General features: G+C 42.8%; 1 pseudogene; it reads right to left on the reverse strand.

The window, feature by feature from the left end:
* Positions 1-216: 216 nt before the first annotated feature.
* LOC136471801 (4-coumarate--CoA ligase 1-like) lies at positions 217-7,159 on the reverse strand (annotated as a pseudogene).
* Positions 7,160-23,603: the final 16,444 nt, after the last annotated feature.

The following is a 23,603-nucleotide window of genomic DNA, read 5'->3' on the forward strand; positions in this document are numbered from 1 at the left end:
ACATGAAACCTGACTTAAGCAAATATGAATGAAGACTCATTGAGCTTGAATATTCCTTTAAATTCTTACATATGACACATGGACAGCACATAAAATCATCCCGCTTATTTGCCTCGGCCACACCTAAGAAATAGTGCACGCCCTCAATAAAGTCTTGGGAGCGGCGATCGGCATTGTACATCCAATGGCGTGACATAATCTGCATTACACGACAAATTATGAAAACCTTGAACATAATTAAGTATTTTATTACACAACATAGATGACACACACACGGTTGATTAATTAACTAAGCCTGGCTATAACATAAGCAATCCCAACTATCACTAAACAAACTAAAACTACAATGCACTTCAGTAACATAATTATTTCGTGACCGTACGCAACTAAAACAGACAAATCATTCTTCTGTTGAATATCAATAAGCTTCTCCTGCTGGCTCACTGCCTCATCATCAGCAGCCGCTACCTCAAGCGCACCCAAATTCTGCACGTATGTAGCATAATCTTCCTCCCAGTACCAACCATCGCATCCATGGCCCTCCCACTGAAATTAAAGCCAAAAAATATTTAGTCAAAAATATTCAAGAAAAGCAGGTCAATTAGGCATAATAATCAAATGCGTAAGAAACTCACATCGCGATCCGAGCACTTGTAGAAAACACGACCCTTGTTGGGTCCCTGTCTCTTGACTCGGTACTCCATCACAATCTTCTGCTTACACTTGCTGCAGATAATGAGAGAGAGTTCTGGCCTCAGTCGTTTCACAACTGAACGAGATGCCGATGATCCGGTACCAGTTGTCATCTACTTTCTATACTTATTTTTGCAAAGTAGTATAAATTTCACATTTTCTAAAATAATATATTTAAACAAAAGTAAAATTATTTATTTATCTAACTAAACCATGAAATATATACTATGTATAATAGTAAAATACCAAACTATCAAGTGATTTTACTATTGTAAATCATCATGTGATTTTGAGCTAAAAATGACATAGAAATCACATAGCTCAAAAACATGTTTCAATAAATAACCATCCGTACTAGTTGACCTTGCTTACGTGATCATCTCAGCGAGCATTTCTCTACAGGATGGCACCGTACTTGGCCAAGGAAGAGCTCTGATTCTACGAGGAAGGGAACACGGTCTTCCACGACCGTTGCCGCTCTCCCTTGTAGAATCAAAGCTCCTCCTTGACGTCCGTTACCGCTCGGCAGAGAACATGCTCGCCGAGATGAACACGGTCCGTAAGTTCAACTAGTACGGATTTTCTATAATTTTCTAACTATTTTCTAAGTTTTTCATTTCATGGAAAATTTAATTCTAAAAAATAAAATGCATGATTTCTAAGTATTTCATTTCATGGAAAAAATAATTCTAAGTGACCTGCTCGATATCGGCGAGCTCATGGGCGTTTAGGTTGCCAAGGATAGTAACATTTGTAGATGACATTTGTAGGTCTGAAGTTATCAAATATCCATCAAATTATAGCTCAAAAACATGTTTTAATAAATAACCATCCATACTAGTTGACCTTGCTTACGTAATCATCTCGGCGAGCATTTCTCCACCGGACGGCACCGTACTTGGCCAAGGAAGAGCTCCGATTCTACGAGGAAGGGAACACGGTCTTCCATGACCGTTGCCGCTCTCCCTCATAAAATCAAAGCTCATCCTTGACGTCCGTTACCGCTCGGCAGAGAACATGCTCGCCGAGCTGAACACGGTCCGCAAGTTCAACTAGTACGGATTTTTTACAATTTTCTAACTATTTTCTAAGTTTTTCATTTCATGGAAAAATTAATTCTAAGATCACGTAAGCCGCCGGGGACGAGGATGGCGCGTGCTCCAGCGAGGACGAGCGAGGTATGATTTTGATGAACTAATTTAACTTTTGTTTATCCAAACATATATGCAAATCATCATGTGATTTTGAGCTAAAAATGACATATAAAATCATAATAAAGTCCAACATATAAAGTTACATATGCATCTACATCGCAAAATGAGATAAGCTACTGATAAAACATAAGAGAATTAAGTTTGTTACCTCCAAAATCGAAGAGCAACACCAATGGAGGGGGGGGGGAGAGCAAGAACAACAGCAAGCCGAAGAACAGAGGCAGTGAGTTTGAATGGAATGGCTCGGGCTCGGGGAGGAAGAAATGAGCTGGTCTATAGGCCGGGATAATTAGTCCCGGTTAGGAGGTCAAACCGGGACTAAAGATTAATCTTTATTCCCCGGGCATCACCCAAACCGGGACTAAAAGCTTTAGTCCCGGCTGGTATTACCAACCGGGACTAAAGCTAAACATTTAGTCCCGGTTGGTAATACCAGTCGGGACTAAAGATCTCTGCCCCGCGGACGACTGTTGGGCAGGAACCTTTAGTCCCGGTTGGTATTACCAACCGGGACTAAAGGAGGGGGCAAAAAATATCGAGGCTAATGCCAAATTGGAACATCGTTCTAAAGTCTGTTCTCTAGTAGTGGCTTTGAGTTCTATTATTGTTATTGCACTCCTAATGTTCAGATTCAGCATCAGAACGTGAACTCAAAAAGGAAGCAAACATTTTCTAGCTCAAGAAAATAATACTACCTCCTTGGCCACGAATTGTTTGACGTCATCTTCTCTGAGCTCACTCCCTTTGGCCTTGGCCACAAAGGCGACTGGGATTTCCCCGATTTCTGGTTCGACTTGTTTCCTGCAATGATGGTAGACACCATGCATCTCAACGACTGAAAATACCAAGTGATGAGCAAATGATGACGAGGTCAAGTGATTAATACCCGACGACAGCGGCATCGGCGATGCTTGGGTGGGTGATGAGCAGGGCCTCTAGCTCTGCGGGGGCCGCCTGGAGGCCCGTGTACTTGATGATCTCCTTAAGCCTGTCGACGATGAATATCTCGTCGTTGTCGTCCACAAAACCGACGTCGCCGGTGTGCAGCCACCCGTCGGCATCGATGCTATTCTTCGTCGCCTCCGGGTTGTTCAGGTAACCTGATGACCAAAAGCACATCGGCCCATCAACTCTTCTAATTAAGTTCTAACCATCAAAGTTGTTCATATAATACTGTACTGTACTTTATTGAAGAACAGAGAGTAACTTAACCAAAATCCACAAAAAGAAGGATAGACTACAATAATACTGGGTGGCAAGCAAACTAAAAGCTTGACAAATTCAGCTTCACAGTATGCATCACTTCGTTAGGTGAATGACGGCAGCATCCAGTGTCTGTGGGAATTTCGACCAATTAGCAGTTATCATTAAAACGATAATGCAAAATAGATCATAGATGTGACTACATTTCATTTCTTTCCATTAACTACATATTCCATTTTATGTCCGTGTCATCTGTTGGTAGTAGATCCATATCTGTCAAGACTCCAGAACACGTGCTTGTCGCCAATATATGACAATTTACAGTGGCCTAACTGAAACTGACAGCTGCTGTCGCCATTGCCCATTGTCATGCAAGCAGCTATCAAAAACAAACATTGCTGCAAGCCCCACTTCACTTTGGCAGGGATCAGATCTATTCAGAACAGTCCACCATTCATGATGATTTATTTCAGCTATCACACCAAGGGAAGGGAGGGAGACTTCCATAGCCAGAACTGAAGCTGTCAGGTCTCATCTCAGCTAAGACCATTTAATTTATTATTTCTGTTGCCAATCTGGACAGAAAGCTACACATGGGAATGAAATGGTTCATCTCACTCCACTTTGCTTTGACTATGACGATTAGGATCGAACACAAAGCCATCTTACAGCTCAACCGCTGCACCACCAAATCATCATCAAGGGTGGGTGGACAACGTCATCGATCGCAAGGGACTAACTGACAAATAAACTCCTCGCAATGCCGTCTGTGTGAACCATTTATGCAGTGCAGTGTGCAAAGGAGTGGCACAGCTCACCTCTTGTTGACCGAGCTAGATTAATTTGATGCACATTATTTATTTATTATATATCACGTGGTGATACTTTATTCATCAATCAATCAATCGAAGTTGAGGAGTGATTAAGGATATCTGAAGCACTAACAGCACAATGTTGCAACTTCCAAGTGAGATTAGATCTAGGGATGTGCGGGCCAGCCAGCCAGCAGTCCATCCATTCTCTAATGCAAGCATGCAGCTGCCCGAAGTCAACATTTGGAGGTTGGAGCCAACGAAGGACGACGACGTGCAATGCAAGAGACAAGAAACTAGAGTAGTACAGTACCTTTCATGATCTGCTGGCCCCTGATGCAGATCTCTCCGGGCGAGGGACTTGCCGGTGTCCGGGTCGACGATCTTGAGCTCGGCGTTGCGCACCACCGTGCCGCACGCGCCGGACTTCACCTTGAAGGGCTCCTTGGCGAACGCCAGGCACATGGACAGCACCGGCCCGGCCTCCGTCATGCCGTACCCCTGCGTTGCGTGACAGGCGATACACGAACAGATCAGTACGAGTATAGTATATGCTAGTTGTGATGTCCAATGGACTGACTGACTTTGCATTGTGTGTGTTGTGGACGTGGTCGTCGAATAACAGAACAGGTCCATCACCAACTTGCTTCGACTCTACTGGACACACTGAAATCCCTATGTCCAGTGTGTTTTTTTTTTGGTTGACGCTTTTGCAAAAATCTGGTTGAAGAATATTCTAGTTATTAGAAAAAGTCATTGATGAGCTATTTAATTTATTGTAAAATCCTTGGGATCCACCACCCCTCCCCCTCGAAAAAAATTAAGCAAGCCCCTAATAACAAAAAAAAAAACTCGATCCATAGAGTAAGAGAGTCCCGGACATTGTGCTCGTGGGTCGAGAAAACTTTTGAACCCCCTGCCTCACCTTTACATAGCAGCCGCAGCCCGTGTAAGAACAAGACTGACTCATCTTGAGTGAACAGGAGTGCTAGTAGAGGCAACTAACCAACCTAAATGAAATGCAAGGTTGATGTTGCACATCCTCACATCGAAGTCAGTAAACAAACAACCACCTACCAATATAGTAACCTTCAACATCATCAGCACCCAACCATGGAACTACCGTGTACCAAGTCAGAAAGTCCGCAGCTCTCCGAAAGTCAGAAGTCAGAACTACCGTGTACCGGCCGTTAGGGAGCAGCACTCAGAAGTCCAACTTCTCAACAACTCCGCAGCAAGAGTTATCTTAGTACTAGGACAAATTAGATAGATTGTTTTTTTGTTGTTACGGATAATATAAAAAAGGGATATGAAAAATATTGCTTACTTGTTTCCATGTTAAGTAGAAATCAACATTAAAGACCATTTAATTAAGTGATCTTCCCAAATTGACGTTTTCCCAAAATGTTGTCTAGATTGGATACAAAACATTCTAAAATCTCATTGCTAAATCTCATTCTAAAATCCATGGTTCGGGGTGTTTGATCCAAATAGGTAATGATCCGCTCTAGTGGATCCAATGCCTTTTGCTAATAGTCCCAACTAGTAACTCATAATAAACTACCTGGCTAATAAAAAGCTGTTAGCTGGCTATCGTAAGTCCGTAATGAAACATCGCAAACCATTAGTTAAAACATCTAAACAGGACCAGACAATAGTAACCAAGTTGATAAAAAGCTGCTGTATAAGCTTTTCGTACCTAGCAGCTAGTATTAGAATCCTATTAGTTGGCACCATCATATCATTGTGTACGTGCCCGGATTAATCAATTGAGTTGTCAAGGTATCCCATGCCTGTGAACGAATTTCTCCATGGGCGTCGTTGGATTGGATCAGTCGAACGTGCCAATGAATGATGTGAGGGTTGACCTACGCGAATATCAAAAAGGCAATCTAAGCCACTCAAGGAACATCCAACGGCCATGGAAAGCTTATCAAGACCATCCATCCAATGCCGTCATCGTTCACCGTCCGATTATCAATACGTAGAGTCGTAGACCCCCCCAACACTAACGTTACCACATTCACATAGTTAACATAATCAGGAGAAATGGGGACTCAGAATTCAGAAAAAGAAAAGGGAGTCTCAAAAAATCAAGAACCTGGACATAAAACACGACGCAAAAAAAAGCCAAAAAGTGCAAACAGAAATGAAAAAAACAGCCCAAATGAGACAAGCAAACTATGAAAACGGAGAAAAACGGCCGGTGGTGTTTGGTGCGTGCGGTCTGGCATGGCATGGCATGGCACGTACCTGTCCGAGCACGGCGCCGGGGAGCTCGGCCATGAAGGCGTCCTCGATGTCCTCCCCCATGGGCGCGGCGCCGGAGAGCACCATCCTGACCGAGGACAGATCGTGAGCGGCGGTCTCGTCGCTCTTGGCGACGGCGACCACGATGGGCGGCACCAGCGGGGCGATGGTGATCCGGTGGCGCTCCACTAGCTCCATCATCCTGGCGAGGTCGAAGCGGCGCATGACGACGATGGCGGCGCCGACGCGGAGGCCGCACATCATGATGGTGTTGAGCGAGTAGATGTGGAACATGGGCAGCGAGCACAGGATCATGTCGTCCGCGGTGAAGCCGATGTTGGGGTTGTCGCCGTCCACCTGCTGCGCCACGCTGGTGCTCAGGCTCCGGTGCGTCAGCATCACGCCCTTGGGGAGCCCCGTCGTGCCGGACGAGTAGGGAGGGAAGCGCCACCACGTCGTCGGGGTCGAAGCCCGCCGCCACTTCTTCTGGTTCTTGGTCCTCGTCGTCGACCTCTTCGTCGGGGACGCTGGCCATGACGTCGTCCCAGAAGTGGAGGCACCCGTCGCGGCGCGCGTCGATGAGGACGATCGTGAGTCCGCCGTTGGCCTTGACCGGGAGCTTGTCCACGGCCATGGACTCCGTGAACACGACGGTGGCGCCGGAGGCCGCGATCTGGTTGGTGATCTCGTGCGGTGGACATCGGGTTGGCGGTGGTGACCGCGGCGCCCACGCGGGACGCGGCGAAGAAGGAGAGCACGAACTCGGCCGAGTTGAGCATGAGGTTCATCACCACCGCTCCGCGGCCGAGCCCCAGCGGCGCGCGCCGGAGCGCCACGGCCAGGCGGCGGGTCAGGCGGTTCACCTCGGCTTAGGTGAGCACTGTTAGGACCGGCGGCTCGCCGGATCTATGAGCTCGCTGCTGCCGGCGGTGCCCGGAGCGCGATCACCAGGAACGAGAACACGAGAGTACGAGCCAGAGCGCGAGAGATGGCGAGTTAGTTTCACTGCGAATGGCGCAGCTTCACCGATGCATTCAACTTGGCCTTTTGTTGGCCACGATCCACTTCCCCCACCACGGTTAGCCGCTGCACGGTGTGGCTTATTCTGCGCTCACCCGTGCGACATGCACGGCATGCCAGCCATGGCGGAGAAGGGCCAGAGGACGCGGTCCCGGCGTGCTCACGTGTGCAATCAACGTGACACCCAGAATTCTACGCGTGATTACAAAACATGTTCAAATGAAAATGAACTAAACTAAATGCACCTAACATGGATACTGATCATGACACGATTACAAGAATGCAAATCAACATTTCACCCCCTTAATCGTGACACACGTCGCCGACTCCCAGCTGTTGACGCATCTCCACAAATTTGATCCTCCCGAGAGGTTTTGTCAGGATGTCTGCAAGCTGTCTGTCGGTGCTAACATGATCAACCTCTGCAATGCCATCTGCAACACATTCTCTTATGAAGTGGTAGCGAGTGTCAATGTGTTTGCTCCTCTCGTGGTACACTGGATTCTTACTCAGCTCAATGGCTGATTTACTGTCCATCAGAAGTCTGAAATTCTGCATCTTCTCACCAGTCAAGTCTGCAATGAGCCTGACCAACCAAACTCCTTGACATGCTGCTGAAGCTGCAGCTATGTACTCGGCTTCACAGCTCGACAATGACACCACTCTTTGCTTCTGAGAAGTCCAGGTCACCACATTGCCATTCAAGAAAAAAACAACACCAGATGTGCTTTTCCTTTTCTCCAAGTCACCAGCATGATCACTATCAGAGTAACCCAAGAGCTTCAGATTGGTGAATGATCTATAAGTGTATTTGCACCCATATTTAGTTGTGCCTGAAATGTATCTGACAATCCTCTTCAGTGCAGCCCAATGTTCAGTAGTGGGTGCCTCCATGAACCTGCTGACCATGCCAACTGCAAAGGCTATGTCAGGCCTTGTGTTCACAAGATACCTCAAGCTACCAACTATACTCCTGAATTTGGTTGCATCTCTTGCTAGATTTGGTTTCCCAGGTAACAGCTTGCAATTCTGTTCCATTGGTGTGTCTACAGAGTTGCAACCTGTCATGCCACATTGGTCAACAATCTTTGCTGCATATGCCCTCTGACAGATGGTTATTTCACCAGGTCTCTGTTTCACTTCCATTCCCAGGTAGTAGCTTAGCAAGCCTAGGTCACTCATGCAGAAGGTTCTGTTCATTTGTTGCTTGAACTCCTGAATTTTCTTGCTGTCAGGTCCACAAATGACAAGGTCATCCACATACACTCCCAAGAGCAACAGAGAATTACCACCGCCTCTTTTGTAGACTGCATGTTCTTCATCACTTCTACAGAATCCCAACTTTGCTAACTCCTTATCCAACTTGGCATTCTAGACCCTGGGTGCCTGCTTCAGGCCATACAATGCCTTAGACAGTTTTAGAACTTTGCCTGGTTGCTTAGGATCTTGGAAACCTGGTGGTTGCTGTACATAGACTTCCTCCTGCAGCTCACCATTGAGGAAGGCAGATTTGACATCCATATGATGCACCTCCCACTTCCCATTAGCAGCTAGAGCTAGCATGAGCCTAATAGTCTCAAGTCTAGCTACAGGAGCAAAGACCTCCTCATAATCCACCCCATGTTTTTGAGCATATCCCTTTGCAACAAGTCTTGCCTTGTGCTTGACAATATTACCTTGTGGATCCCTTTTTACCTTATAGACCCACTTCAATCCAATGGCTTTGTGACCCTTTGGCAGATTTGCAAAGCACCATGTGTTATTTTCTTGAATTGACTTGAGCTCACTCTTCATTGCTTCAGTCCAACATTGCTCCTCTAGAGCTTCATCTACCCCGGATGGCTCATCAGCTGCAAACATGCAAACACCACTGTACTCATAATCTTCTATCTCATCTGTGGAGTCAAACAGGTTGTTCAGTGTTCTGAACCTCAATGGTCCACTATGTGTTTCTTCAGAGTGCTGTGATGGTGGTGTTGCAAATATGTTGCCAGCTGGTTGATTTGATCCTGGGCTATTCTGAGGGTTGGGAGTTGCTTCATTTGGATCCACATCACCCCCTGGATCAGCAAAATGCTCACCCTCTATATCTGCAGGCTGTTCTCCTGCATTTTCAGCTAATGTCGGTTCTGCTACAGTGTTCTGATAATGCACTGTAAAGGATTTAGTCTCTTGTTCTGGACTCTCTGAGTTGTTTGTTGCACTGGCCCAATTCCAGGGTTTGTTTTCTTCAAAGATCACATCTCTACTGACAACAAGTCTGTTAGATGATGGATCAAAGAATCTGTATCCCTTAGTGCCTGATTCATACCCAATGAAGACCAATTTTGATGATCTGTCAGACAACTTGTTTAGACCTGGACCATTTTGCTTCACATGTGCCACACACCCAAAGGTTCTTAGATGACTGAGGTTTGGTTTCCTCTTGTGCCAAGCTTCAAATGGAGTTACACTGTCCAAAGACTTGGTAGGACACCTGTTAAGAATGTACACTGCTGTTGAGACTGCCTCACCCCAAAGTTTTGTAGGAACATTCATGGACTTGAGCAAGCACCTAGCCATCTCTACCACTGTTTGGTTTCGACGCTCCACTACTCCATTGTGCTGAGGAGTATATGGTGTAGTGGTATAGTGCTTAATTCCCTGTTCATTGCAGAAAACAGTGAACAGTTGGGAGGTGAACTCCCCACCCCTGTCTGTCCTGAGTGCTTTCAGTTTGGATTCAGTCTCAACTTCTGCTCTATTCTTAACCTTCTTGAAATACTCTAGAGCTTGGTCCTTTGACTTCAACAACTCCACCCACATATACCTGCTGCTATCATCAACTACCAGCAAGAAGTATGAGCTCTAAAATTTGAAGCTTGTGGAAAGGGAGCTCTATGCTGCTTGCCAAGGACACAACCATCACATACTTGCTCTACTCTATCTACTGTAGGCATACCCTGAACCATCCCTTTACTGCTAAGATTTCTCAAAGCTCTGAAATTCAGATGTCCCATTCTAGCATGCCAATGCCAAGCTGCATCATCAGACTTTGCTAACAGACAGACTAGTGCAGACAGACCAAACTTGATTGTTTAGAGCCTATTAACAGTTCTAGGTGCAGAGATCAGCAGAGTTGTTTTATCTTGATCAAACACACATAGTTTCCCATTGTCCAAAACCGACTTAAAACCTTTTTCTTCTAACTGAGCCAAGCTCACAATATTACTTTTCAGTTTTGGAATGTAATAGACTTCGGTCAGTACCTTATGCTGTTGGTGGCGACCTTGGATCATGACTGACCCAAGCCCTTCAATCTCGACGCGGGAGCCATCGCCGAAGCGCACAGTGCCACGAACGCCATGATCGAGCTGTGTCAGCACCGACCTCGTTCCGGTCATGTGATTACTGGCGCCGGTGTCCAGTACCCATACCCCCTCCGGGACGTCGATGGGAACCACCTTCTCCGTTAGGTGCACGATCTGCGACGGCCCATGCACGACGTCGCACGCGGCCATCAGCAGGGCGCCACCATGATCAGCGCCGCCGATGGCGACATTCGCCTCCGGCTGCACCACTTCCTTCTTCTTCTCTTTCTTTGGCCTCTTGCAATCTTCGGCCCAGTGACCATAGATGCCGCAGTTCCGGCATCGGCCTTTCCTCCTTGGTGTGCCCTCGGAGGTCAATTTGACCTCGCCCGAGGCACCACCATCCGGGCGCGCCGCCGACTTGCCCTTCTTGGATCCGACACCACCGCCACTCCCTCCAGCCTTGTTGCCGGGGTGGAACCGGTGTTTGTTCTTCTCGATCCAGTCTTCCTCGGCGAGGAGGAGACGGCCCATCTTGTTGGTGACGTGCTCCGTCTTGTCGTCGAATCTTTCTTCCGCCGCCCGCAGTCTGCCGATCAGTTCCTCGACGGTCAGGTCCTTGAGATTACAGAACATCTCAATGGACACTACCACCTGAGTGAACCGAGGCGGCACCACGCGGAGGAATTTCTTCACCACGCGCACGTCGTCGATGTTCTCACCGAGGGTCTTGAGGTTGCCGACGAGGTTGGTTATCCTCATCCCGAAGGCGTCGATGGACTCGCCGTCCTTAAAGGCGATGTTCTCGAGCTCCTTCAGTAACTTTTGAGCATTCACCTCCTTGACCCGATCGGCCCCAATTCGCATGGTCCTCACCGCCTCCCAAGCCTCCTTCACCGTCGCCTTCCTCCCCAACGACTGCCACATCTCCTTCGGGACTGAGCGCAGGAGCGCGCTCATCGCCTGCCGATCCTGTGCACGCTTGACGCCGGTGCCTGGGTCGATCACCCCCCCGATCTCGAGCGCTTCGTAATTGCACTGCATCAGCATAGCCCACTCGGTGTAGTTGTCGGTGATGAGCATCGGCCAGAGAAGAGAACTCTCCTTGACGCCGCCACTTCCGCGGGAGGTCTCGGTGTCGCCCATGGCGATCGCTGGAATTTGTCGCCGCGGGATGACGCGCTTTTTGTTTGGTGGCTCTCTCGGTGGACTCACTGAACCCTCGTATTGCATACACCCTGGCTCTGGTACCAAATTGTTAGGACCGGCGGCTCGCCGGATCTATGAGCTCGCTGCTGCCGGCGGTGCCCGGAGCGCGATCACCAGGAACGAGAACACGAGAGTACGAGCCAGAGCGCGAGAGATGGCGAGTTAGTTTCACTGCGAATGGCGCAGCTTCACCGATGCATTCAACTTGGCCTTTTGTTGGCCACGATCCACTTCCCCCGCCACGGTTAGCCGCTGCACGGTGTGGCTTATTCTGCGCTCACCCGTGCGACATGCACGGCATGCCAGCCATGGCGGAGAAGGGCCAGAGGACGCGGTCCCGGCGTGCTCACGTGTGCAATCAACGTGACACCCAGAATTCTACGCGTGATTACAAAACATGTTCAAATGAAAATGAACTAAACTAAATGCACCTAACATGGATATTGATCATGACACGATTACAAGAATGCAAATCAACAAGCACGGCCCCCGTCGCGCCGTCGATGAGGCACGGGCGGTCGGCCACCTCGGGGAGGCGCTCGAAGCAGTAGCGGTGCAGCGGGAGGGTGTTGGTGATGGCGATGTCTGGGAGCTTGGACTGGAAGATGATCTCCGGCGACGCCTCCTCCACGACGGCCACCGGCTGCTGCTGCTCCTCGGTGGACCCCATCGAGATCAGTGTCACACCAGGGACAGGACAGGGAGGGCTTGCTTGGGCGAGGTTTGCGTGTGAAAGATTTGCAGTGTCCGGTACTTGCTACTTATTGTCGTCTTTGCTGCATACAAAGCCACAAAGGGTGATGCATGATGCAGCATTTGGTGGGAAATCGCAAATTAATTTGCGAAATAAAAGTGCCAAATGTGTCGAAGGACTGGACTATGGGTGGGAGAGGGAGTGGTTTGTAAAATGTATATTCGTCGAGGGTTGCTGCTTGCATTGTTGGATTGTTAGGAGATGGTCACTGAGCTGTCTTGTCAGAAGGTCAAACAATAGGAATTTCGTGTAAGCATAAATTTTCAACTATTATACTACTTGTTCGCTGAAAAACCAGGCTGAAAAGTACTGTTTACTAATTTGTTGTAAGAGAAAAATATTATACCATGTCTGATAAGCCAGACTGATAAATTTAAGCGAACAGGGTTGATTGCGCCACAGACTACTTCGTATGTACTATATTTGGGCTTGGGCTAGCGCAACCTCTCAACTTCCAAATGTTTTTTCCAATTATTAATTTCCTTTTTTTAGAGAAGCCATGCGACGCACTTTATTGATTATCAAATAGGACTACACCGTCTACGAGACTCTAAGAATAAAATCAGGGGATTCATCGACCCAAATACAAATATCTTTTGCCGATAAAGCTACTTTCGCTAACTCGTGCGCCACCTTATTTGCTTCCCGATCGCACTTCTCAAGATATATTGCTTCAAAGTTCTGCCATATCTGGAAACATTCATCAAAGATTGGCGCCCCCGCTGTAGATGAGATGCCACTTTTCATAGTATCCATAGTAACTAGGTAGCGTGCCCATATGTTGCTACGAGATAATAAAACTTTTATACTAAAAATACACGGATCGCACAACAGATTATATTGCATCCCTACTATTTACAATTCCAAAAAATATATATTCTAACCTCTAAATTTCTTTTTGACAAAAATAATCTGCAGTTTGTTGAGAGATTAAAAAGATGCCAGCCACCATGTACCCTCTAGCTATCAGATTTCGCCGTCCCTTGCCACAGCGTACTTCTAGTTTCATGAGTGTGCATGTGCCGACTCGTGGAGTCTATTTTGCATGTCCAGTTCTTAGCTAAAGTTGTGCCTTGTACTCAGGTCCATCTCCACCACTCAACTGTCAATACGCATTTGAAACTGGGAACAAATCCAACTTTCAAAAGGATTCAATAATACTGAAGAAAATGGGAACAAAATATCAGCATGTTATGCAATGTAACTTCTGTTTTGCCAACATAAAAGAAACATATCCATGCTAAAGGATCACAGGTTCATAGTGTACAATGCCAGAAGAGCATCCTTACCAGGTTTCAAGTTTCTATATATTATGCCATTGGCATGTAAACAATCCATTGCACAGTTAATTACAGTGTGTGATGTGTGTATCTAGTTGGTTAGGCCAAATACTGTTCAGATAAGTTTTCAGTGACATTCCTGGCAGTAGCTCAATAACAATCACCATCAATGGTCCCTTCCCAACTCCAATGAACTGCATGAGTGCATAAACAGTTATGAGAAGGTCCCAAAAAAATGACAATCTATATATCCACACAAACATGTCATTCATACCAAGAAGTACCTTGACAAGATTCTCATGTTTCACTTTACACATTATATTTACTTCTCGACTGAAACAGGCTTCAAGTGTTGCTTTTTCTTCAGAAGTTTTTCCACGGTTAAGAACCTATCACTACAATTTGATCACCATACCTATTCAGAGATACAAGAAATACAGACTACTGAATATGACTTAAACATACTAAAAGATAAATGAAAATAAACTAAAACAGCAACTAATGCAGATACTTGAAATTCAGTCCAATAAGGTAGCCACATACATGTGAAAAATTAGGTGCGAGTATGCATGTCTCAAAAGTATCGTTACTTCCCCTTGTGGACCTTCCTAGTTTGTTCCCAACAAACATCAACTTAGGATCAACCAGCAGCTCCCTATCTTCAGGATGCTGGAGATCAAAGTAATTAGATTCTACAAAGAATTGGGCATTAGAAGAAATAGAGCAATATTATTATTATAATATAATCTGTAAATAAAAAGGCAAATCGTAAGCCAGTTGTACAATAAACGCTATGTTCAGTTCATATTCAGATCAGAGGAAAACCGAAAAATATTTACCAAACATGGTTGCTTCAGACATATATTAGTGGAGAAAACTGAACTTGAACCACAACTTACCTTTGAGAGTCAATGCCAATATATTTCGATGGTTGGCTTTAGGACATTAGTAGTTTAAGCAGTACTGGAGCACTATTGTCAAGAATATCGCAAATGTCGACGAAGTCATCATCGTGCCATCCAAACCAAGCATCCATCCTAGCATATTCACATGTGGCTGTTACTGATCTACCTGCAAGCAGCAAAATTTATTGAGCACAAGAACTTATTCTACATTTGATTATTTTTTTCATAGTTGCTTTGGCAGCTGGTTGTGCTAAGCATCAAGCATCACTGTATGAATGGCAACCATTGATTCATCATGTAAAATTGCAACAATTCTAGGCAACCCAAGGAAAAATTTAACTAGAAATTCTAAAAACAAAACATCTCTAAAAAAATTTAACTAGAAATTCTCTGGATGTTAGTTTTAATTATTTTGTTTTTCAGATGAAATATGGCAAAATAATATGCATTATTCATAGTTTCCGAATTAGTTAAAACCAACTCGGATTTAGGGAGGCAATCAAAGAGATGGTATAGAATTGAGTGCCTTACATCCTCTTTTATCTTCAGAACAATCCAAGCTAAGAAGTTGATGAAATGACAGTCCCCTCGCTGCCTAAAGTTGAAAAACAACATTTACACATAAATAGTGATGATGACAAAAACTGATTAATCCACTCCAACAATAATAATCTAAAAAAGATTCTAGTAATGTCTCAACACGGTAACTAATCTATCTGAGCAAATCAAATCTTGCCAACCAAACATTTGGCTTTGATGCCAAAGAATTTTCAACCAACAGCTCAAACACTCTATAAATTGAAAGATACTGACATACCACTGAATTTACGTGTAAGACTATACTTTGTAGACAAGCGAATGTAGTTGAAACGTCCTACCTACCAGAGGAAAACAAGGATCTATGCATTAGAATCCTGTAGTATATTTGCTAATCCATTTCCAAAAAAAACACATTGTTAATAGAAACTCTATACTGAATAGCGATAAGCAGGACACAACTGACAGACTGATCTAACAAAATTTGCTGTTCTGACAAAAGCTCACTAGAAAAGAAATCTACATGGCCAAAAGATTTCGAGACAAACCTGAAAACAAATATTGCATTTGCTACACAAACATTGCTTGCTCCTGCTAAGAAAAAAAAACAAATCATTGTTACTAACCCTTAACAACAAAATTGGTTTTACACTGTATCCCATGTTAGTGCTGATTTTTTTGACTCATTGTAATGAGAATATGAGAGTAATGTCGTAGCCCAGTGTTCGAAGTGTTCTTGTAGGGGCTCTAGTTCAAGGGACACCTGAGAAAATGACACTCATGGTTTGTTAATGATTTGTTTCTGATGACACTCATGGTGACTCTGCTACGAAATTCAATCCTTCGACAGTGGTAACTATTCAATTACTGGTCTTTATAGAGATTGTTGGCAAAAATTAAAAAGAAGATATCCGAACAAAATGAAGTGCTCGAACGTGGACCTAGAAGCCTTACCAACCAGCAAGGAAATCTAAAAGCTCCAAATGATTTTCAATATACTACATGCAACAATATATTTCATCAGTCTTCTGTCTAAGCAAAATGCACCAGCAGTGAACCAGATCTTTCCTTACCAGTAACCATAGAGGTAATAATTAGGCCTACACCCGATAAAAAACCCAGTTAAACACATCGTTAAATTTTAAAAAGGTCATGAAGAAGATTAAAGGAGAGCTAACGTACTCCCCAACCCAAGGAAGGCAGATTCTGGACGACCTGCTCTTGATTTGGTTCTACTTCTCCATCACTAAAGATCAACACTCTCAACAAAGAGATATTTTTCTCGACCTCGCTCTTTCAGAGCCTAATAAGAAGGTGAATACCAATCAGGATGCAAGTAGTATTATAATAAATAACTTCACTTTGAGGAGCATAGAACAAGGATAAGAATCAATGGCATGCTGACATCACGGTAGAGGTAATATAAACAAACATACTATTGCACTTGACTCCTTGTAAATTCCAATGTTGTTCATGTCAACAAAAAAACATGCAGTCCAACAAGAAATAATATGATGGACTGGTTTCCTTAATATATACCTATTGTTGTTATCTTCAGCATAAGAGAGGACATCTAGAAGGCTAGAAGAAATAGAAATATGGACATGTGTCATAGAGAAATAGTAGCAAATGCAATTGCTCCTGCTTGCATAAATTGAATTTCCCCTGCCTAAGTTTTTGTCCATGTCCACTTGTCTAATCTTTGTAATGCGAAATTAAGGGGGATTTCAGCAAACACTCCCATCCAGTACAACATAAGCTTCCCTCCCCTCTAAGATATCATATGCAACCATCTGTGGTTCAAAATTGAAAGGTACCTTACACTACTAGAGAACAGACTTTAGAACGATGTCCCAATTTGGCATTAGCCTCGGTATTTTTTGCCCCCGGGACTAACTTTAGTCCCGGTTGGTAATACCAACCGGGACTAAAGGTTCCTGCCCAACGGTCGTCCGCGGGGCAGGGATCTTTAGTCCCGGCTGGTATTACCAACCGGGACTAAAGATAAACCTTTAGTCCCGGTTGGTAATACCAGCCGGGACTAAAGCTTTTAGTCTCGGTTTGGGTGATGCCCCGGGAATAAAGATTAATCTTTAGTCCCGGTTTGGCCCCCTAACCGGGACTAATTATCCTGGCCTATAGACCAACTCATTTCTTCCTCCCTGAGCCCGAGCCATTCCATTCAAACTCACTGCCTCTGTTCTTCAGCTTGCTGTTGTTCTTACTCTCTCCCCCTCCATTGGTGTTGCTCTTCGATTTTGGAGGTAACAAACTTAATCCTCTTATGTTTTATCAGTAGCTTATCTCATTTTGCGATGTAGATGCATGTGTAACTTTATATGTTGGACTTTATTATGATTTTATGTCATTTTTAGCTCAAAATCACATGATGATTTGCATATATGTTTGGATAAACAAAAGTTAAATTAGTTCATCAAAATCACTTGATAGTTTAGTATTGCTAGTATATGTAGTACATTTCATGGTTTAGTTAGATAAATAAATATTTTTATTTTTTTTAATATATTACTTTAGAAATGAGAAATTTACAATAGTTTGCAAAAATAAGTATAGAAAGTAACTTGATATGGTGGATTTGATTATGATTTCTATGTCATTTTTAGCTCAAAATCACATGATGATTTACAATAGTAAAATCACTTGATAGTTTGGTATTTTACTATTATACATAGTACATATTTCATGGTTTAGTTAGATAAATAAATAAGTTTAGTTTTGTTTAAATATATTATTTTAGAAAATGTGAAATTTACACTAGTTTGCAAAAATAAGTATAGAAAGTAGATGACAACTGGTACCGGATCCTCGGCCTCTCGTTTGGATGTACAATGCCGATCGCCGCTCCCAAGACTTTATTGAGGGCGTGCACTATTTCTTAGGTGTGGCCGAGGCAAATAAGCGGGATGGTTTCATGTGCTGTCCATGTGCCCTATGTAAGAATTTAAAGGAATATTCAAGCTCAATGAGTCTTCATTCACATTTGCTTAAGTCTGGTTTCATGTCAAACTATATATGTTGGACTAAGCATGGAGAAAGCGGGGTCATGATGGAAGAAGGTGAAGGAGAAGATTTAGACATTGATGACATTATTGCTCAGTATGGTGCCTTTGATGATACTACAATGGGGGGAGATGAAGAAGAGGTAGCGGCAGAAGATGATCTCGGTGATGCTCTTGGCGATACCATTCGTGATGCACAACAAGAATACGAAAGTGAAAAAGAGAAAGTTAAGTTTGAGCGCATGCTTGAGGATCATAGGAAGTTGCTATACCCGACGGTCGAAGAGGGGCAAAAAAAGCTAGGTACAACACTGGAATTGCTATAGTGGAAGGCAAAGAATGGTGTATTCGACAAGGCATTTGGGAATTTATTGAACCTCATAAAGAAGATGCTTCCAAAGCCAAATGAATTGCCTACCACTACGTACGAAGCAAAAAAGGTTGTCTGCCCTTTGGGATTAAAAATCCAGAAGATACATGCATGTCCTAATGACTGCATCCTCTACCATGGCAATGAATACGAGAATTTGGATGAATGCCCGGTATGTAAAGCATCACGGTATAAGATCAGGCGCGATGATCCTGGTGACGTTGAGGGTGAACAACATCCTAGAAAGAAAATCCCTACTAAGGTTATGTGGTATGCTCCTATAATACCACGCTTAAAACGTTTGTTTAGAAATAAAGACCATGCAAAGTTGTTGCGGTGACATAAAGAAGATCGTAAGGTAGACAATATGCTGAGACACCCAGCTGATGGGTCCCAGTGGAGAGCGATAGACAGGGAATTTCCAGAGTTTGCAAATGAGGCTAGAAACTTAAGGTTCGCCTTAAGTACAGATGGTATGAATCCTTTTGGGGAGCAGAGCACTAGTCATAGCACTTGGCCAGTTACTCTATGTATCTACAACCTTCCTCCATGGTTATGCATGAAGCGGAAGTTCATTATGATGCCGATCCTCATCCAAGGTCCAAGGCAACCTGGCAATGACATTGATGTCTATCTGAAGCCATTAGTTGAAGAACTTCTAGTTTTATGGAACAAACCAGGTGTATGTGTCTGGGATGAGTACAAATAAGAACACTTTGATCTACGAGCAATGTTGTTCATAACAATCAATGATTGGCCTGCTTTAAGTAATCTTTTAGGTCAGACAAACAAAGGATATAATGCATGCACATATTGTTTTGATGACCTTGACAGTATATATTTGAAAAGATGTCGAAAGGTCGTGTACCTTAGCCATCGTTGATTCCTTCCTTTGAATCACCAAGTAAGAAAGAAAGGGAAGCATTTTAAAGGTAAGCCAGACCACCGGAAGAAGCCTCATAACCGAACCGGGGAAGATGTACTCGCAATGGTCAAGGATGTGAAAGTAGTATTTAGAAAGGGACAAGGCAGCGAATCTATTCCCAAAGATGCTAAGGGACACGCACCCATGTGGAAAAAGAAGTCCATCTTTTGGGAGCTACCCTATTGGCAAGTCCTAGAGGTCCGCAACGCAATCGACGTGATGCACCTGACAAAGAATCTTTGTGTGAACCTGTTAGGATTCATGGGTGTGTACGGGAAGCCAAAGGATTCACTTGAAGCATGCCAGGACTTGTAGGGCATGAAAGAATGAGACAACCTTCATCCAGAGAAGACAGATGATAGACATCATTACTTAAGTCATGCTAGCTACACGCTTAGCAAAGAAGAGAGGGACAGCATGTTCGAATGTCTAAGCAGCATCAAGGTCCCATCGGGATTCTCCTCCAATATAAAGGGTATAATAAATGTGCCACAGAAGAAATTCCTAAACTTAAAGTCCCACGACTGCCACGTGCTTATGACGCAATTGCTTCTAGTTGCTTTAAGAGGAATTCTATCTCCACATGTACGTCTAGCCACCGTGAAGCTATGTGCATTCCTCAATGCAATTTCTCAGAAGACAATCAATCCAGTGGAACTAGCTACTCTATAGAATGATGTGGTTCAATGTCTTGTCAGCTTTGAGTTGGTGTTCCCTCCATCCTTCTTTAATATCATGACACACCTCCTAGTTCATTTGGTGAAGGAGATTAGTATTCTTGGACCTGTGTTCTTACATAACATGTTCTCTTCGAGAGGTTTATGGGAGTCTTGAAGAAATATGTGAAAGTCCATTCTAAGCCTGAAGGAAGCATCGCCTAGGGCTATGGAACAGAGGAGGTCATTGAGTTTTGTGTTGACTTTATTTCTGACCTTGCCCCGATTGGCGTTCCCGAATCACGACACGAGGGGAGACTCAGTGGTAAAGGAACTTTAGGGAAGAAAACATATATTGGCATAGAAGACGATTATTTCAATAAAGCACACTACATAGTTCTTCAGAACTCGTCATTGGTGCATCCGTACATCGAGATACATAAGGAGTTCTTATGATCCAAGTTTCCAGGGAAGACTGAAGCTTGGATTAGGCGTCAGCACATGGAAAGTTTCAGTGGTTTGTTGCGAAAAGAATGTCAAGGCGATGACAATATTGATGAGCAACTGTATTTGTTGGCTAGGCAACCATCGTGGCATATCCTCACATACCAAGGGTATGAGATAAATGAGAATACATTTTACACAGTTGCCCAAGATAAAAGGAGCACCAATCAAAATAGTGGTGTTTGCATAGATGGCACAGATCCAAATGGGAATATACAAACATATTATGGCCGTATAGAAGAGATATGGGAACTAGACTACACACCTAATTTTAAAGTCCCTTTGTTCTAGTGTCAATGGGTGAAGCTAACCGGAGGAGGGGTAACAGTCGACAAAGAGTATGGAATGACAACAGTGGACCTCAACAATATTGGGTACAAAGACGAACCATTCGTCCTTGCTGCCGATGTGAGTCAGGTGTTCTATGTGAAAGACATGTCTACAAAATCAAAGAGAGGAAAAAATGAAGACATCAACTCAATGATCAATGAGCCAAAACGCCACATAGTTCTTTCTAGGAAAATAAATATAGTGGGAATTGAAGACAAGTCAGACATGTCAGAAGATTATGAAAGAAATGTCCGAATTCCACCCTTCATAGTGAAGAAAGATCCAAGCATCATGTTAAATGATGAAGACACTCCATAGTTATGACAAGATCATAACCAAGGGTCATACGTCAAGAAGAAATTCACTGTTGTGCCCGCATGATACAACGATGCATGTTTAATATATTATGTTTTGGTCAAACTTTCTCAAATGGGAAAATGAGCTATATAACAATTGTAGATCTTGCTGAGATGATCAAACTTGGTATTCAAAGTTTTTTCATCTGAGGTCATTTAGTGTCTCATTTGAGCAAGTTTGACCAAGTCAAATTTGGTCAAATGAAAAAACAACACTTTGACTCTAGTATTATGAACTCTAAATGACTTCAAATTGAAAAGTTTTGAATACCAAGTTTGTTAAACTCATCAATATCTACAATTGTTGTTTTGGTCAACTTTCCATTTGAGAAAGTTTGGACGGTTCAAATTTGTGATTTTTAAATTTTGACGCCTACAAACTAGATTTCGGAACCCTAGATTGTCTCAAATTGAAAAGTTTTGAATACCAAGTTTGTTGAGCTAATCAAGATATACAATCCTTATATAAGCCATTTTTTCATTTGAGAAAGTTTGAATAAAATGTACTTCAAATTTCACAAGTGTGTGACATAGTTTTAGAAAGTCTATGAGATTCAAGAATTTATGACTAGTGTTTGATAAAATTTTCTCAAATGGGAAAATGAGCTATGTAACAATTGTAGATCTTGCTAAGATGATCAAACTTGGTATTCAGAGTTTTTTCATCTGAGGTCATTTAGTGTCTCATTTGAGCAAGTTTGACCAAGTCAAATTTAATCAAATAAAAAAACAACACATTGACTCTAGTATTATGAACTCTAAATGACTTCAAATTGAAAAGTTTTGAATACCAAGTTTGTTAAACTCATCAGTATCTACAATTGTTGTTTTGGTCAACTTTCCATTTGAGAAAGTTTGGACGGTTCAAATTTATGATTTTTCAATTTCGACGCCTACAAACTAGTTTTCGGAACCCTAGATTATCTCAAATTGAAATGTTTTGAATACCAAGTTTGTTCAGCTCATCAAGATCTACAATCATTATATAGGATTTTTTTTTTTGAGAAAGTTTGAATAAAATATAGTTCAAATTTCACAAGTGTGTGACATAGTTTTTGAAAGTCTATATGAGATTCAAGAATTTGTGACTAATGTTTGATAATACTTTCTCAAATGGGAAAATGAGCTATGTAACAATTGTATATATTGCTGAGATGATCAAACTTGGTATTCAGAGTTTTTTCATCTGAGGTCATTTAGTGTCTCATTTGAGCAAGTTTGACCAAGTCAAATTTGGTCAAATAAAAAAACAACACTTTGACTCTTGTATTATGAACTCTAAATGACTTCAAATTGAAAAGTTTTGAATTCCAAGTTTGTTAAACTCATCAATATCTACAATTGTTGTTTTGGTCAACTTTCCATTTGAGAAAGTTTGGATGGTTCAAATTTGTGATTTTTAAATTTTGACGCCTATAAACTAGTTTTCGGAACCCTAGATTCTCTCAAATTGAAAAGTTTTGAATACCATGTTTGTTCAGCTCATCAAGATCTACAATCCTTATATAGGCCATTTTTTCATTTGAGAAAGTCTGAATAAAATGCAGTTCAAATTTCACAAGTCTGTGACATAGTTTTAGAAAGTCTATATGAGATTCAAGAATTTGTGACTAGTGTTTGATAAAATTTTCTCAAATGGGAAAATGAGATATGTAAAAATTGTAGATCTTATTGAGATGATCAAACTTGGTATTCAGAGTTTTTTCATCTGAGGTCATTTAGTGTCTCATTTGAGCAAGTTTGACCAAGTCAAATTTGGTCAAATGAAAAAACAACACATTGACCCTAGTATTATGAACTCTAAATGACTTCAAATTGAAAAGTTTTGAATACCAAGTTTGTTAAACTCATCAGTATCTACAATTGTTGTTTTGGTCAACTTTCCATTTGAGAAAGGTTGGACGGTTCAAATTTATGATTTTTCAATTTCGACGCCTACAAACTAGTTTTCGGAACCCTAGATTGTCTCAAATTGAAACATTTTGAATACCAAGTTTGTTCAGCTCATCAAGATCTACAATCATTATATAGGACATTTTTTATTTTGAGAAAGTTTGAATAAAATATAGTTCAAATTTCATAAGTGTGTGACATAGTTTTAGAAAGTCTATATGAGATTCAAGAATTTGTGACTAGTGTTTGATAAAACTTTCTCAAATAGGAAAATGAGCTATGTAACAATTGTAGATATTGCTGAGATGATCAAACTTGGTATTCAGAGTTTTTTCATCTGAGGTCATTTAGTGTCTCATTTGAGCAAGTTTGACCAAGTCAA

This window comes from Miscanthus floridulus, chromosome 8 (genome assembly GCF_019320115.1).
Source record: "Miscanthus floridulus cultivar M001 chromosome 8, ASM1932011v1, whole genome shotgun sequence".
Classification (NCBI taxonomy): domain Eukaryota; kingdom Viridiplantae; phylum Streptophyta; class Magnoliopsida; order Poales; family Poaceae; genus Miscanthus; species Miscanthus floridulus.